General features: G+C 37.2%; 1 pseudogene; it reads left to right on the plus strand.

Annotated features, from left to right (window-relative positions):
- Positions 1-13,837: 13,837 nt before the first annotated feature.
- LOC114051172 lies at positions 13,838-15,289 on the plus strand (annotated as a pseudogene).
- Positions 15,290-17,786: the final 2,497 nt, after the last annotated feature.

The raw sequence follows: 17,786 nt of genomic DNA on the forward strand, positions 1-17,786 counted from the left end.
CAGCCCTGGAGTCAGGAGGACCTTAGTTCAAATCCGACCTCAGATACATAACACTTATCAGCTGTGTGACCCTGGGCAAGTCACTTAACCCCATTGCCTAGCCAAAAAAAAAAAAAAAAGCTGAAGAAGGAAATGGCGAACCGCTCCATATCTTTGCCAAGAAAACCCCAAATGGGGTCACAATAAATCTGAAACAAGTGAAAGATGACTAAAAAAAAAAAACCCTAACTAAAAACAAACAGAAAGGCTTATAAGTGAGATTAGCTTAGCTGAAGAAGTAATTGGGAAATAAAGTACATAAAAGGCATATTTTCTTTTTCTTTTTTTCTGAGCCGAACACTAATTCATTCCTTCCCTCTTACAAGCCCTTTCTTATAAAAAAAAATAAGTAGAAAAAAATCCACATTGGTCATGTCTGAAAATGTCTCATTTTGTATCCCTAGCCTATTATTAAGAGGCAGGAGACCTGCTTTATCATCAGTCTTCTGGTATCATTACAGTTTACTTTGTTGATCAGAGTTCTGAAAGTTTTTGAAATTATTCTCCTTTACACCAATGGATTTCAAAAGTTTCCCTAAGAAATGTCTCTCCATGACCCAAGACTTCTGCATTCCTCAGCCCCAGCCCCGCCCCCAGCTGCATTTTATTCTCTCTGTTCCTCCTGGCTTGGTATTGAGGTCATAACAGCAGCTCTATGGGTGGAGCTCCCTCTGCTGCTGTAAGTTCTGTCAAGGAAGAAGCAGGCCAGAGGATGGAGGAGGAGAAGAAGTGTAGGAATCCCAAGTCTCCAGTACTGAGTTTGGAGGCTCTATTGCTTGGAGCCTTTCTTTATTGCCAACTTAAACAGTTGATAAACAGATATGAAATATCTATTTCATAGAAAAGACTATTGTACTATGATTAATTAATAATAGCCAGCATTTACATGGTATTTTATATACTCTTATGTGATCCTCACAAAGACCTGTGATGTAGGTGCTATCATTATCCTCATTTTACAGATGAGAAAACTGAGGTTGAAAGAAGTTAGTGACCTGACCAAGGTCACAAAGCTGATAAGTGTCTGAAGGAGGATTTGAACTCCAGTCTTTCTGACTCCAAGTCTATCATTCATCTGCTATACCATGTAACTTCATCATGTGAGCAGAACAAATTTGAAACTCCTGTTTACATTATTGTGGTCATCATGTGGTCATCATTCTGTTGGTTCTGCTTAGCTCACTTTGCATCAGTTCATATAAGTCTTCTCAAGTTTCTTTAATACTTCTTATTTGTCATTTCTTATGACCCATTAATATTCTCTTTGTAATAGGGCCACATGGTCTCCTCAGACTTTGAGCCCTCTGCTTCACCATTCCCTGGCTGCTATTAATTGCCATTGTACATCATGGTTGCTCAGTAGGAACTGTTCTGATTTTGAAGTCTAATGTGGCTTGTAAGGAAGGGATAGATCATAACTCCTTCTAGTACTGGAGTGATTAAACATTTATAGGAAGAGAAAGCTGACCAGAATAGCATTTCAAGATATCAAGATTTACTTGGGCTTCGACCTAAAGCCTAGTTTCCTTACTAGTTAGGTTCTTTATGCTCTGATCCCTAAACTAGTGAAGGGCCAATAATGTTTTTAGCTAGAAGGAAACTTAGATGTCATACAATCCTATTTCTTCTAAATCAGACCACAATGCATTTTGGACATGCCCAATGATGGAATCTGTTTTGCTTGACCATGCATATTTGTTACAATGGTTTTGTTGTATGTTCTTCTTTTTATAATCAAAGTGAGAGAAAGAGAAAAGAGATTTTTTTTAATTTTTAAAAAGGAAATAACAAAGGGAAAAAAAACCCTGACCATGAGGAAGTCTCAGAAAGAAACAATTTCAAATCATTGAAAATAGGTTATCCTCATCTATGACATGACATGACATGATGACTTATTGTGAGGAGTAGGATGGTTGGTGATATTTCTGGATAAAGGGAAACTATCACAATTAGTAGTAATAGACCCAGAAACTTGAATCCTAATGAGAAATTGTCCAAGGAGATGAAAAAAAACTCCAGCTTCTTTTCAGAGTGATTTAGGGTTCAAATATTTTCAGAATGGAACTCATATCAGAATTTGGAACACCTCAGTTTGAGTCTTAGCTCTTACTGGCTATATTAATTTGGGTTTCTTCTCCTTTCCTTTTTTGCATTTGTCCTCTCTGGGCCTCAGTTTTTTTTTTCTTTTTTTTGTGAGGCAATTGGAGTTAAGTGACTTGCCCAGGATCACACAGCTAGGAAGTATCATGTATCTGAGGCCCAATTTGAACTCAGGTCCTCCTGACTCCAGGGCCAATGCTCTAACCACTACACCACCCAGCTGCCCCCAAGCTGCCCCCAAGGACCAACAATCTTGGGAAGTAGAATGTTATTGTGATCCCCATTTTCCATTTGAGGAAACTAAGGCAGATAAAGGTTAAATTGCTTGCCCAAGATTACACAGCTCTAAGTGTTGGAGGCTGGATTTGAAGTCAGGTCTTCTTAACCCTAGGTCTAGCATTCTCTTCACCCTGCCACCTAGCTGCCTCTCCTGGGAAGGGAAGGAAAACAGCTCTGATCTCAGCATTCTAAACAATTCTAGCAATCCAGTACCTGCTCCATGTCTCTTATTTCTGGTTTAATCACACAGCTCCAGTCCTGTAGTATGGTGCTGATGATCTCCTCGCTGGTATTTTCCCTCTGTGGTTCCCTAGAGCACTCCTCTCAGGCCCCAGGGTAGCTATTTATGCCAGCGGTGGTCAAGATTGTTGTTATTGCTCACACTTTGTTCTCGGAGGACCAATGACACCATGAGGGTAATGTCATGACTTGCCTATGTGAATTGGATTTAGGTGAGGCAGAGCTGAACAAAATTGTCAGCCTCACTCTCTCCTCCAGGATCATTGAAGTCCAGTGGCAGGACAGACTGGTGACGGCCCAGGGTGCAGTGGATGGCCTTGGCCTTTCTAAATTAAGATATTTCTCAGGTCTCAGTTTGTCTGAGGCAATGCCTATTCAATGACTAAGGGCTAGGCAAGAAATGAGACAAAGATAGCCCAACTTACCATCACAAAAATATCAGTCTGGGAGGGGAAGACCCTAAGAGTTTCAGCCAGGATCAAATGCGACGATCATCATAAAACACTTAGCATAATGTCTGGCACATAGTAGGTGCTTAAAAAAGCTTTTTCCCTTCCTTGTTCCTTTCCCTCCTGGTGCCCACACACCTGCTTTCAATGAATATTTCCACATTCCATTTGCATGGCTTCAACTGCCCTCAGCATCCCTTCAGATGAGGGGTGGGAGGTGGGAATTGCTTGTCAGTCAAAGTCTGGCTGTGTCCAGATAGAGTGAAGGCAAATTCTCTAGGGGTAAAGGAGGGGGAAACATGGGGACATTTACATCCTGACCAGCAGTTATCTATTACCAGCACTTTTATCACCTTGGAAACCTGAAGGCATGTTACACACATTAACTCCGGGAAGGGTTAAAAGTACATATTTAGCACAACATAAACAAGTTTGTTGTTTTTGTTGTTGTTCAGTTGTTTCACTTGTATGCAGCTCTTCACGTCCCCATTTTTGAGAGTTTTCTTGGCAAAGATACTGGAGCAGTTTGTCATTTTCTTCTCCAGCTCATTTTATAGATGAGGAAACTGAGGCAAACAAGGTTAAGTGACTTGGGTCATACAGGGTCACAAGCTAATAAGTATCTGAGGCTGGATTTGAACTCATGAAGAGTTCCTGATCCCAAGCCCAGTACTCTATATGCTATACCACCCAGCTGCCCTATAAATGGGTTTACATGAGCAGAATCAAGCATATAAAGTAGTTTTTAAAAATCCTGCCAGATAGTGAGTAGAGCAAGAGATTAGGAGAAGCTAGAGGAAAGCATGTATTGGAGCAGGGCTTCTTAAACTTTTTCCACTGGAGACTCCTTTTCAGTTTGGTTGCATGGCCTGAGGGCATGTACAGTGCAAAGTGTGCATGCTTTGTGTTCAGAACCAAGACTGCAGTGAGTTGCGCAATGCAATGGGGGCAAGCGCTGCCAGAAACACTTCGAATTCATTATGTGTTTGGTTTTGAATTAATTTTTGATCATTGTGTGTTCAGAAACCTTTCACTGTTGCCAAATTTTTCATGACCCCAAAGAAGGTTGTGACTCACAGTTTAAGAAGTGCTGTGCTAAAGTACAAAGTGAAGAAGGAAGGAAAGAAGATGGGGAATAGGAGAACAGTATCAAATAAAAGGATATAAGAAAAAAGAGGTATGGAATAGAATAGGAAAAGAAGGGAGAGAGAGGTAAAGAGTAAAGGAGGACAGGAAGAGATGAGGTGGAAGGGTTAGTCTTCAAGAACTGAATTCAAGAAAGCAAATGAATAAGTAAAGTTCAAGAAGTGCTATTTTCAAATTTTATTTCCCAGCTACCAAAGAACTGATCCCAGCTGGACTCAAGGTGTTGTTATGACTCAGCCTTCTTCATGTGGTAACTTCAATGGTGGCTTTACACTCAGTGCTTCCACTGAGGAAATTGAGGAGATTAGAACAGCAAGCAGTTATTTGTGAGAATTGAGTGAACCACACTGACTCCATCTTGTGACTTTGTTCTGGAGCTAGGCCAGCTCCCTTTCTATTCAATTATGGGGCTAGTCCTAAATTCTGTTTTGTGAGAAAACTTTATTCAATTATGGGAATTGGGAGAAAATCTTATTGTTTTGTTTGAACCTAGCTCTGCAAGGTTGGAAAGCTGGACTACCTCTACCTGCTGTTTAGAGACCCTTAACTAAGGACGTAGGTTATGCTGATCAGAAACTCAGTCAGATCCAAAGACTGATGCAAGGAGTTTTCTCACAATTGTACATCTCAAGCAACCCATAGGTCGTATCTGAAAACTGCCCACATACTGATCAATCATTTATTGTTTTCACGTTCTGTTGATTGTTTTACAGACACCTGGGAGGAACAAGACACCTCTTTTCCTGAAATCAGGGAATTGCACCTGTTTACTCTCCCCTTCCTAGTTTGGAAAGTCCCTAATTTTTCCTCTAATTAGAAATCAGATTACCTAATGTGATATTGTCTCTCGCTTCCAGCATCACCTAAGTCCACTGGCAAGACAAAAGTTGGGAGGACTGGCAATAGCCCAGGATTCAGCAGATGACCTTGACAAGTACTCCGAAGTGCCTGCTTCAGCCACCTTCATGACTATTGGAATAAATTGTTCTCATGAGCCCATTCCTCCAGGGGAAGCCTTCACATGCTTGGAGTAGGCATCCCTCTAACACACTAAAGGATCTGAGGCCTGTCAGTTACCCTCAACCTAGTTTAGCCCATCTGCCTAGATGGTGCCAGGGTGTGCCTTTGTGACTACCAAATATGCTATTTAGTTATCCCTTGCATATTGAGGGGGTTAGGGGTATGGCACCCCTGAGATCTGGAAAATCCATGTAAAAATTTTTGGCCCTCCCTTCATATCAGAGAAGTCTGAAATGTTTCTTTTTCTTTCATGGGGTGTTTACAGTACCTTATTGTAAAATTTGGGCTAAGTATTTGGTCATAGGCTATATGTAGGTCAATGTTAAGTAAAAATACTATATGAAAAAAGCACTTTCTAAACCACTGGGAACATTATGCTTGGGACCCATGGTTTTAATAGAGTTCATGGTGTTTAAACAACAGGAGATATGAGAAACTAGAGATGCAAAGATCATTGCAACATCACCTTGAGATGTCAAGCATGGCATCCTCAAACCAATGTATAGGACTACAGTTCTTTCACAAATTTAATTTTAAGAAAAAAAATTGTGTAGCTGTCCATTTATATTATTAAACAGTAAAATACGTACTGTACAGGTAATATACATAACATACATTTTGTGCATTTATGAGTTACTAAAAGATATCTCTATATTTCTACCTTGGTGTATTATTTGCTGGCTTTTGCATTCTTTTTGCAAATTTTAACTTTTTCCTTATTTTAACTTTGAAAAAGAAATTGTGTATATTTATGATATTAAAAGATAAAATATATTGATATTATATAACACTATCCATATATTTTATGCATTTCTGAGTTTCTAAACTTTTCCTGTGTCATTTGCTGGCCTTTGCATGTCATCCACAACTTCTGCAAACCCCTCCCCCCAAAATTCCCATTTAATTTCTTACGCTGACCTGCAATATATCAAAACTGTGATGGGGAAAGTTGTGATATAGGAGGGATCACTATAGTTTTTTGGAGCCACAGGTGAGAGTTGGGTGAGAGGTGGACACCAAAGGTGGATGAGCAGCCCTGAAAAGGGCTTAGCAAGCCCTCACACCAGAGGTGCTAGTCCTTCCTGAACACCCCATACACTTCAAAGATGTGGGAAGAGGAACCAAGCAGAAGCACTGGAATGATAAGAAGATAGGGCCATATACCAGGAGCACAGAGTGACCTCAAGGACATAGCTTTGATCTCTTTAATGTTTTGGACTTGACCTGAGATTTTATTGGCATTGGAAAATCCTAATGAGGAAAGTCCCTCTACCAAGGCAGATTGGCAAATGCTCAAGAATTTATATTCTTAAAGAACTGCCTTCTCTACTGTATTATGGTTATTTGTGTATTTATTTAATCTTTCTACTACTTCAGCGGTCAGCAGACTACCAAATCCACCATTCCTATCTATTCAGATGTACAAAAGCAGGCATATTCGGCTTGTGAGCTATAGTCTGATGATCCCTGTACTAGGTTATAAATTTCTTGAAAAAATGACTTTTCAACTTTGTGTCCCTAGGCTTAGCACAGTGCACCTATTTGAATAAATAGCCGTTTTTCTAAGAAGCAAGCTACAATCTGTGAGCTCTCCCTGCCCTGTCCCTGCATCTCTTTCTCGGTTCTTCAAAGCACCTTCAAGAAGGTAGTACTCCCTCAAATACTCTTTACCAATGAACATTTGAGAAGTGGAGACAGATACAGTGTTCCTTATTTCATCTATCAGTGTTTGATGTTACTAAGTGATTGCGGACAGAGATCAGCATACAAGATACAAAGAAGTAAATAAAACTCAAGGAGCTGAGCAAAGACGCTTAGGTAAAGGATATAGTATCATAGATCTTGAACTGGGAAGGACCTCAGAGGCATAGAATCCAACCTTCTCATTTTACAAATGAGCAAACTGATGGATGCTATAGTAATATAAATACCCTGAAGTCCGACTTTTAGGAGAAGGGAGGACTTGGAGTCCATGGACAATGTGTCTTGTCACGCTAGACCTAGAAGTATCCTGCAAGAATAACTCCTTTAATGGGATGCAGGTAAAGTGGCTTGTTTCCAAGCTTTTCCGAGTTCAGCAAGGCTACCCAACTGGCACTAAAATTATACTTGCACCGTATTATCAGCAATAGTGTGACTCCTTCCCATGTTGACTGACTGAGAGACATGGTAAATAAAGCTATCCTGGAATGATCTCAAATCTAGCACTTCAGATTTAATATTAGGGTGTGTATATTAGAATCAAATGATTTTCTCGATGTGATCACAGAATTTCAGAGTTGGAAGGGACCTCATAAAATAACCTGTGTCTGTACCTGAATAAGAATTTTTTCTACAACACAATTCCTTTTTTCTTAAAGATCGCTACTGAGGGAGAACTTCACTACCTTCTGAAGCAGCCCACTCTTTTGAACAACCTTATTAGGAAATATTTCCTTATTTAACAACAATAGACCCACTGACCCTAGGATCATCTCTCATTTAGGGGTCCTATCTCTGGGCTCAAGCAGGAATTGGCTTTCTCTGTTTCTCATGCATAACACTTTATATTCCACCTCTATCCCTTTGAACTGGCTGTTCCCGATGCCTGGAATGTACTCCTTCCTCACCACTGCTTCAGAGAAGCCCTGTAAGTAAGCATTTTGTGAGCAAGGGTTTTTTCATTCATTCTATTTGTATTCCCAGCACCTACCATAGGGTCTGACACATAGTAGGTGCTTAATAAATGCATAATAATGGATGGTTTCTAGTAAGGTATCTAGGTTTCTAACAGCAATATATGGTTTCTCTGGCTATCTTTCTATGTTTCAACTATTAGCAGCACTGAAACATCAATTGGAATGCTCCAATGCAACTTGGCGCAAGGTCATGGAGTAACTGTCTTATACTTAAGAGTTCCATTACCTGGTAATAATATACCTATGTAACAGGTGGACCTAGGCTTTCCAGCTATTTAAAGCAATACAAAACAAATGGGAGCAAAGAAGTTGGACTTTAGACAATGCATTATACTGAAAGTCTTGTTATGGTAATGTTTGGTTTTACTATCTAGATTTTCAGTATTTCAGTTATTTTCAGCAAACCAACATCATTTGGAATGCTCCAATGGAGCTTGATTCATTGTCAATGTATTGCATATACATTTAAGCATATATTGTACTTAACTACCTTGTTTTCTAGTAATAATTTTAACTATTAATTAGAAATAAAGATTTATTGTTATTTGCTGCAATGCAAAATAAAAAGAAACAAACTAGTTGGGCTTGTGGCAATATATTTTACTATCTGTGTGACCCTAAGCAAGTCACTTAACCTCTACCTGTCTCAGTTTGTTTATCCATAAAATGAGGATAATAATAGCACCTACCTTCCAGGGTTGTTATGAGGATTAAATGAGATATTTTTAAAGTACTGTGCATATCTTAAACACTACATAAATGCCAGTTATTATTACTATTACTATTGTTGTTACATGATTTCTAGGTATCTACTAGGCAACTAATAGTAATATTAAGCTTTCCAAAAATGTTTCCCATATTTCAGTAATTTATATTAATTTACCATCAATTGGAATATTCTAGTGAATGGCACAATGTCATTGCTAGTTAAATTGTTCTCAAATATTTTGTTTCTTAGAGATCATATTTCATTTGGTAAATTAGAAATAAAGATTTACAATTATTTAGAGCAACAAAAAACAAGTGGGAACAAATTAGTTGGTTATTTTACAAAGGATTTTACTGAAATTATATACATCATTTCATATTCATAATGATGTTCATGATTATCAAACATGAGCTATAAAGTCAGGAAGACCTAGATTCAAATTGCAACTCTTTACACATAGGGCTGTATGAACCTGGGCAAATCATTTGACCTCTTGGTGCTTTAGGCAACTCTCTAAGACTACAAGCTTCGGAAAGAGGAAGAACCAAATTGTTAGAGGAAGATTCTTTGCTCATGAGTTCTCTATATCAGTGAAATCATAGGGCCAATCCCTATCCCTATCTATCTCCAACTAATAATATTTCATTGCATTAGCTAGAAATAGTTTTCTAAAATAAAATTGAGCAATTTAAAAAATAGAGCAAATGAGATGAGCTTGTGTTATTGTGGGGAAAATATTTTATTACTTATTTATATTGTTTGAACCTAGCTTTTTTGGCTAGAAATGGCCTAACTCAAAACTGTAGTTCATATTAACCTCAGAGACCCCCTTGTCTTCAGCTCTACCCAAAACACTTTTCTGCCCAACAGCTTTTGGCTTCCACAAAATTTTATTAAATGTTTATACTTATCTGCTGGTATACATCTCAAGTGACCTTTTCTATGTGCTGGCCACCCAGCTGCTTGTTCTTATGCTCTTATTTGAACTCTATATAATGTAAACTCATAAAGACTGAGAGAGGCAGCCATACCTTTTTCTGGCTTTCTCCTCAGTAGAAGTGAGTTAACAAAATTCTTCCAAAAAAAAACTTTTTTTTTTTTTTTTTTTTGGATTTTGAGATTTGTTCTCAACTGACACAATGCATTGTACATAAGTTATAAATATGCTTTCTAATTCCCTTTCTCACTTTTTTTTTTTTTGGCAATTGGGCCGGTGCTCTATCCACTGTGCCACCTAGCTGCCCCTAAACTTTCTCACTTCTTAATAGTAATATTTCATTTCTGTAACAAAATTTCTAGTATGCTAGCTATCAATTCAGCATCACTTGGAATTCCTTAATTCTTCACTTAATTAGCTAGAAATAAAACTTTCTAGCTATTTTTTGAGTGATGAGAAACAAAAAACAGTAATTCTGTTGAACTTGTGACAATGTATCATACTTAAATACATAATTTCTACTTAACTCTCTAGCAATTGGCTAGAAATAAAGCTTCCCAGTCATTTAGAACAATAAAAAGGAAAAAGGGAAAAAATTAGTTGGGCTTTGTGAAAATGTTTCATTATTATTACATATTTCCTGATAGTAATATTGAGTTTCTTTGACAGTGTTTCAAAGATTCCAGCTGTTGATATCAATTCAAGAACAATTGGAATGCAATAGTGAAGTTGTTCTCAAAGAACATCCAGGGACCCTTTCAGGGAGACTTCGAGGTCAAAATGATTTTTATGATACTAAGATGTTCTAATTTCTAATATGTTAAATATCAATAGATATTTTGTTGTTGTTTAGTCATCTGAGTTTTGTCTGACTCTTTGTGACCCCATCTGGGGTTTCTTTGACAAAGATACTGGAGTGGTTTGCCGTTTCCTTCTCCAGTTCATTTTACAGACGAGAAAACTGAGGCAAACAGGGTTAAGTGACTTGGCAAGGGTCACACAGTTAGTAAGTGACTGAGGTCACATTTGAACTCAGGTCTTCCTGACTTCAGGGTTGGTGCTCTGTCCCCTCTGCCACCTAGATATCAATAGATTTAACCCACATAAACCAAACCTCTTTGTGAGAGGAATCTCAATGATTTTTCAGAGTGTAAAGGGATCCTAAGACCAAAAGTTTGGGACCAGATGTGCTAGTGAAACTCAATGCAATGTCAATGCATAATAAATAAGAGTTAGGTTTATATCATGATCTAACATTTGCAAAGACTTTAGATCTCATTTGACCTTCACAAAATTTTGTGAAGTGGATAGTATTAATTCCCATTTTATATATAAGGAAACAGAGACTAAGAGAGGTTAAATGATTTACCCAGACTCTTAGAGCTAGTAATTGCCTGAGATAGGGTTCAAACTCAATTCTTCCTGCCTTTAAATTCACTTCACTCATGACTGGGGTCTTCTCTGAATCATCTTTCTTGCCTGGTGCATTTCTTCCCTTCCCCTTTCCCCCCCTCCATTCTCTCTTTCTCCCCTCCATTCTTTCTTTCCCTGCTGTCTAGATTCTGTCTTAGGCATGGTCTTTCTCCATTAGATTGTAATCTTAAGAATTATTTTACTTAAACTTAGTGCTTAGCATAGTGCCTGGCACATAGTAAACATTTAGTAAATGCTTTATATGCCTACCTATATATTGTCAGACAGTATATGCTATCTAACATATATCTGGTTTCTGGTTTCTGGTTAGTTGTCTATCTTTATAATAGGAAGATAAGAATTCTCTAGTTCGGTTTCCACTAATAACATTACATGCATTAATCCAGCATCCATAGAATCTGATAGAATTTAGTGCTTGGTCAATGTTTCCTAACCTTGTTTGCCTCAGTTTCCTCATCTGTAAAATGAACAGGAGAAGGAAATGGCAAACCACTCCAGCATCTTTGCCAAGAAAACCTCAAATGGGTTTGTGCAATGTTGGACACAACTGAAAAGACTCAACAACAACAAAAACAACAACAACAACAACAACAATATTTCCTACTATGGAAATTTCCCTTCATTACCTAGAAATAGATGCTTTTCCACTATTTAAATCAATTCATGCAAATTAGAGCAAACTTGTTTCAACGTCAAAAATTTATTCTCCTTAGACTTGAGATATCTTATTTGAGTTTTATACATGATTTCCAGTTAGCTATTTAGACTCCTGTTACTAATAGTGGGTTTCTCCAGGTGGGTTTCCTGTATTCTAGTCATCTGAATCAATCCAAAATCAATAGAAACTCTCCATGACATGTAATGTAATTTCAATACATAAATGTATTCTATTTAAGTATCTTCTTTCCCATTAACAATATTATATGCCATTAGCTAGAAATAGAATTTTCTATCTATTTATAGCACCACAAAACAAACTAGAGCAAACTAGTTGGTGTTCTGAAAATATATGCTAAGTTTTATCTATAATATCCTATTATATCTCTAGCCCCTATTAGGAATATTAATTAACTCAGGCAAGATTTCCATTACTACTACTACAATTCATAGCTAACATTTATAGAATACTTCAAAGTTTGCAAAGCTCTTTATATTATCTCACTTGATCCTCACAACAACGCTGGGAAAGGTAAATGCTATTTATTATGATCCTTATTTTCTAGATGAAAAACTGAGGCACATAGAGGTTAAGTAACTTGCCTAGTAGGTGTTTGAGGGGTTTGAGGCAGTATTTGAATTCAGGTCTTTCTGGTTCCAAGTCCAGCAATTTAATACATATACATTAATCCAAAATTTATAGGATCTCTCTTATGGCACGTAGTTTAACGTCAGTGTATTTTACTGATGTATCTTGTTTTAAAGTTCTCATATTTCACTTTATCAGGTAGAATTTGAGCCTTCTTGCTATTTACTGAAGCTATATAAAATAAAATAAACCAGATTTTTTTTTTACAATAGATAGTTTCTAGATAAAGGACATAATTTCTTGTATTTTTTATAGTTAGGATTCTAGTATCTTGCCATTTGCATCAATCCAAAAATCAAAAGAACTGTTACCTATTTTATTTTCTTGGTTCCTAGTTATCATATAAACACTCCTTTTGTTAGATACTTCCAGTACTTTTGAGCAGTGCTGAACAGTTTAAAACACATTTTTTGGTATTTTCTCAATGTATTCCATTCAAACACATACATGATTTCTGGTGGCGCAGTGGATAAGAGTGCTGGGCCTGGAGTCAGGAAGACTCATCTTCCTGAGTTTGAATTTGGCCTCCAACAGTTGTGTGACCCTGGGCAAGTCATTTGCCCCTGTTTACCTTAGTTAACTCATCTATAAAATGATCTGGAGAAGCAAATGGCAAACCACTCCACTTTCTTTGCCAAGAAAACTCCAAACTGAGTCACAAAGAGAAGGATAAGACTGAAGCAACTTGTTAACAACATCTGAATTGTAATGGCAATCTCTGGTTTCTCAAACTAGGTTCCCAGCATTCTTGCCACTTAGGTCAATCCAACATCAATAGGAACTCTTTAGTGGGACTTGGTCCAATGTCAGAATACGACTCTTATCTACTTATGTATCTTCTTACCTATTCCTACCTCCTAGGGTTGTTATGAGAATCAAATGATATAATATTTGTAATGCACTTTAGAAATTTTAAAGCAGTATATAAATGCTATTGTCATTGCTGTTACTGTTGTTGTTATTTTATACCATTAGTTAAAAATAGATCTGTTTCCTTATTTAGAACAATAGAAAACAAATTAGAGCCTACTCATCATAATGTTGAGCATGTATTCTACTTAGGTTATGTGTATGATTTCTATTTACCTAAATAGATTTCTAATAGTAATATTGGGTTTCCCCCACATTCTGGCTATATAAATTAATCAAGCATCAATTGGAACTCTCTAATTACATGTTAGGTAATGTCAACGTAAACTATATTCTTCTTCTGTATCTTATCTCCTATTAGTAATAAACTGTTCAATTAGCTAGAAATAGATCTTTCTAGGTATTTACAGCCATACCAACAAAACAAAACAAAACAAAAACTTTTAGTGCATACCTGTGGGTTTTTTGATAATACATGCTGACTTATGGGCATGACTTCTATTTAGCTTCATGACATTAAATAAGAATATTAGATTTTTCTAAGTAGATTTCCACCATTAAATCTAAGTGTGACCAGTTCCAGTCTTGGCTCTGTTGAAGTTGCTGTGGCCAACAGGAGATATCCCTAGCATGTGGATCACAGTATGGGCTGTCATGAAAGTTGGCACCATGAGGAACTGCAGCAAAGGCCACCGCCAGACAGATGGTATCCAAAAAAAAAAATTAGAAAAATAAACCTTTGAACACTGTGAAAAAAATAATACATCAGAAAAATCTAAACATAAGCCACTCTTGTGGAAAGTCTTTTATCTTAATTTGCCATCTACTGTAATCTCTGAAAAAATTTGGAAAAGCACCTCAAGGAACTAGAAGGGAGTACTGAAAAAAAATTAATGAAAGATAGATTATTAATTTCAAATAAAAAGGAAGCAAAATTTTTTCAGATAATTAGATGCATTTCTCTTGTGAAAATCCGGAATCAGTATATATATGTGTGTGTATATGTGTGTGTGTGTGTGTGTGTGTGTGTGTATGTGTGTATGTATGTCAGAGGAAATACTTTACCTCATTCCAGCTATGATGAAAGATCATTCAAGACTCCAGATCTAGCATGTATAAGCAAAAAAAATTGTTAGTTGAAAGAGTTATTATGGAGCACGAATACATTCATCCCTTCAAATAGTATACTATCATATGTTTTAACCTGGGGAATGAAAATTCTCCATATTGATGATATGAAATACTACATTAAACAAAAGAAAAAATGAATTGCATATGATCAAGAAATCAAGCACATCAATAGGAGAGGCAGGAAAAGGCTCAAAAAGCCCTTTGTAAAAATAGAAAATTTGTTGTTGTTCAATTGTTTGTAGTTGTGTCCAACTCTTCGTGACCCTGGTGAGGGTATTCTTGGCAGAGACACTGGAGGGGTTTTGCCATTTCCTTCTCCAGCTCATTTTATAAAAGAGGAAACTGAGACAAACAGGGTTAAGTGACTTGGCCAGGGTCACACAACTAGTAAGTGTCTGAGGCCAGATACAAACCACCATAACAAAGCATTTTACCTTCAGCTGTCCCATATAACTCAAATAAACTATTTCTTTCCTAAGTCCGGTAGTCTTTTTGATAGGGATAAGAAGGCATCTAGCCTGCAGAAGCAAACTGGTGCTAAACAACAACAACAACAACAAAAAAAAAACAAAAAACAAAACCAGAATATAGTGTAAACCAAGCTCAGCCCAGCCTAAAAGAAAACAAAATGAGGGCTGTGTGAGCACTACTCAACAAAAATACTAAGCTTCTCAGGCCCATGTTCTAAGTGAAAAACACAGAAACTTTGCACAGTATACTGAGTATCAAGTTGTTAATGATTTCGTATCCAAATTAGTCTGCGACTTTATGGATGACAAAAGCAATATATCCAGAAGAGTAAAATGCAGTATTGGATCTTTTGTCCTCATTATTGGAAATACTTTGAAAAGGAATGAACCAGAAAAACAACTGGAGTTGCACCTTGCCTCCAAGAATGGCTTTTGGGGACATTCTACCATACAAGTGGTAAGAAAGATTTTAGGGGGTTAGGCTTCCCCAGCAGGATAAGAAATTCCAAGATCTTGTGGAGAGTTCCTCAACCAGTCACAGAGTATTCCAAACTTTTCTATAAACAACTAGTTCCTTAAGAAAGAGTCCTAGAAGCTAAACCAGTTGCAACCAGCCGGGTTCAAGGACAGGGCTTCCACCGAGCAAAGGCTTTTCTCCACTGTGCTTGCTTAATAAGCTTATTGAATATGAACTGACACACCTTAACGGTGGAGATAGCTGTCATTTTTTAACAGGGGACCCATGGAGTGAGCAGAGTTAACAGAACATGGACAAACATGTGATGGGCTGTCCAGGGAGGGTATAACTCAGATGTACTAGACCACTAGGAGCCCTGATGGGTGGAGTATGGATCTTACTAATGGTTTAAAAGTTGATTCTATCACTGAACCAGTGCCCACGTACTACTAAAGTGCATTGTGCCAGCTTCTCTCGTGAGAAGCGTAATGAAGACTTGCCTTCACTCACTCAGTATAATAGATTTTTATTTCAGATTTTTCTAACACAAGTGATAAAACAGAATTTCCAGCATCAATAAAGGGCACAAAAGGCTGCCTTCAGTTCAGAGTCCCTATATTCTTTTGCTTCATGTGGTCTGCGTCCTTACAATTCAACAAATAAACTCAGAAAACATTTGGATTGTGTGTGTGTATGTGTGTGTGTACATATACTGAGTCTAGTGGAGAAGAATTTAGTGCAACTACTTCTGAATAACAATAAACAAGGATATATTCTAGAAGTTTCTGAATATCAGGGAATTGTAAATGAAAAAAGACATCTTAGACTTGCACATAAATTGGATTGGATTTTAAGTGATCAACCACTTACCAGGCGGATTAAGAAAGCCTGGGCTAGGGATTTGGCGACTGTCCTAAGGACACATTCTGCCTGGTTGATCAGACTTTCCAATAGGGTGAAGAAAAATGCTGCCCTTTTATTCTAAGACAGTCATGTAAGTTTCTGTCCTTGATGCAAGAGATAAAAATATGTCCCAACTATAACAAAAGTCAGACAGTATACTTTTTTCCAGATACACATCTGAAGAAAGGAGGCACCAGTTAACTACATGTTTATGATTTTCATCTTAGAGTCATTAGCAATTCACTAGAGTGAACTATAGTTCAAGTAAAGATGGTTATCTGTCTTACTAGTAAAGGACCTAAGGAAATTGAAGTTCAAAGTGCAGATGACTTATCTTCAGGGAAGCTGCACTAAAAAGTGAAAACAGTATTATTGTTTGTTATTTCAGTCTTGTCTGACTCTCTGTGACCTCATTTGGGGTTTTCTTGGCAAAGATACTAGAGTAGTTTGTTATCTCCTTCTCCAGCTCATTTTACAGAGGAGGAAACTAAGGCAAACAAGGTTAAGTGACTTGGCCAGGGTCATATAGCTAGTAAATGTCTGAGGCTAGATTTGAACTCAAGAAGAAGAGTCTTCCTGACTTCAGGATCTGTACTTTATCCACTGTACCACCTCATTACCCCAAGAATTGAATACTTTTACATAAATAAATGTAACTAAAGGCTCAGTAGCTGCTGCATCTTGCACACTGTATTTGTAATTTCTCAGTAAAACTTTCTGAATGAGCAGTTAAATATTAACTCATGCTATAAGGAAGATGACATCACTGGAAAGGTAATTAACATAAAATAAATTCATAAATTCATAAAAATTCATATAAGAACTTAGTGTCTCAAACTCAGGCACTATAATTAAACCTATTTAAATATTAGTGGCAATGTAATATGTACCCCTGGAAGCTACTTATCATGATAAAAAGAACATATTTACAAATTATAATGTTCAAATGATTGAATTCTGCTTTAGGAGCTATACTTGATAGCTGTTGAGTAATGTTCTAGGGCACGTCATATTTATTCACACTTTGATCTTCTTGAAGAACTGAGCATTTATCAACACAATGAAAAGGCTTCAATTCTTAAAAAACAAAGAAAACCTATATGCCATTAGATTATAAACTCCTTGAAAGCAGGGACCGTCTTTTGCCTCTTTTTGTATCCCCTGCACTTAGTTCAGTGCCTGGTACACAGTAGGTTCTTAATACATGTTTATTGATATGCAAGTAATACCAGCTGTTTCCCATAGTACACAGAAAATACATTTTCATGCTGTGTTTACAACAGGTCACTCACTGGCCTTGGGACCAGTATGTTGAGTTTAACATGAGGTAAAATAAATTTTCTAACCTGCTATGTCATTGGCCCTGGGGAATCAAGATAGGATGTGTTCTATTTTTCTTTTGGGTGTCTTTACACAAGAACTATGGTAAAGGAAGGCAAAATATTAGGGTTAGATGTGATTGTACTTTTAACACTAGATGGAGGTTTATGCTAAAATAGTATTACTCATGTTTAGAAAGGGAATATATAGTGTTCTCTCATACCCAATTTCCTCCTTTGAAACATTTTTATAGGCAGCTTGGTGACACAGTGGACAGAGCCCTGGGGCTGGAGTCAGA

The sequence above is a fragment of the Vombatus ursinus genome, unplaced genomic scaffold (genome assembly GCF_900497805.2).
Source record: "Vombatus ursinus unplaced genomic scaffold, bare-nosed wombat genome assembly UNPS02014801.1, whole genome shotgun sequence".
Lineage (NCBI taxonomy): Eukaryota > Metazoa > Chordata > Mammalia > Diprotodontia > Vombatidae > Vombatus > Vombatus ursinus.